Source organism: Vulpes lagopus, chromosome 5 (genome assembly GCF_018345385.1).
Source record: "Vulpes lagopus strain Blue_001 chromosome 5, ASM1834538v1, whole genome shotgun sequence".
NCBI lineage: Eukaryota > Metazoa > Chordata > Mammalia > Carnivora > Canidae > Vulpes > Vulpes lagopus.
In genome coordinates, this window is record NC_054828.1 from 79,400,527 (window position 1) to 79,401,971 (window position 1,445).

Consider the following 1,445-nt stretch of genomic DNA (forward strand, 5'->3'; position numbering starts at 1 on the left):
GTTTCTGTGCAGTCTTTGGCTTTACTCATTATTTTAACAATTAAATTGTTCAAATGTGGTTTTCCAATTCTAAGAAACATATTTTATTTTCTAAACTTATATCTTTCTGGGTTTTTACTTATTGTTTTGGAGGTGGAGTGGGGAGAAGTAACTACTTTGAAATGTCAGATAAAGGATTTTGCCCAGGAGGCACATGATTACTGGTGGAAACTATCACAGCCTATGCTTTCTGAAGTGTATTCTGAGATAAGTGCTTTTACATGCATTTTCACACTTGGTTCTCGGACCCACCTTGGCAGTGGGTATTCCTTTATCCTCATTTTGAAGAGTAGGATACCAAAGTTGAGAGTAGTTAGGAACTTACCCCAATGCCATGCTCCTGCCATCTCACATAGCCTCTACTTGAACTTTGGGACCAGATAGGGCCCACAGATTAATCTTGTTTGGGCTCAAAGTCACAAAGCTGACACCAGGCAGATTGGGGGCTGGAAGCTATTTTCTGAGATTCCCAATCCAGTTCTTGCCACTGCAGTATTTTTATGAAGCAAAAATTATTCAGTGATTCATTCAGATATTTAACCTACACATAGCCAAGCATTCAGGTATTTGTGGTATGCAGACAAAGCTCAACAAATCCAAGATTAAAAAAAGCAAACCAAGTTGTGCCATTTTATAAATGATCGCAAGGTGGCAGCACATGAACATGAAAAAACCAAACACGAGCTCACAGTTTCATTCTTTTTGTTTCAGGATCCGTAATGGTAACAATTTCTTTTCAAATTGTGCCTTTCAAAGATATGACCATTTTAAACTCATCCTTTGACAAAGACACAGTCAGGATGATATTATGTTAAGCCCAGAGACATTACAAGTAGGTCCCAAATTTCCCTGGTCTTCAAATATTGTTCCCCACATGGTTCAAAGCACCCCTTCTTCATCTACCTTTTTTTTTTTTTTTTTTTGGTAAGGGTACAATTCAGTATTTTTTAAATAAACGTATAAAGTTGTGCAATCATCACCATAATATAGCTTTAGAACGTCTCTATCACCCCAGAACTTCTCTCAAACCTGTGTATAATAATACTAATATCCCCAGTGCCAAGCGACCACTTATCTGTCTTAATAAATTTGCCTTTTCTGGACATTTCATGTAAATGGAATAGACAGCATGTAATCTACAGCCTCTATCTTCATGTGGCACGATGCTTTTGAGGTCCCTCCATTTTTTAGCATGTATCCATCTTTTATCCTTTTTATTGCACGAGAGGGGAGAGTATTCCAACGTATTCATTCATCAGCTGATAAACGTTTGAGTTGTTGTCCCTTTGGCGTTATTAGGAATGATGTTGTTATGAACATTAACAAGTGTTTGTATGGATATTTGTTTTCATTCCTCTCAGGTACACACCTATGAGTAGAATTTCTGGTTGTGTAGTAAATCTAGG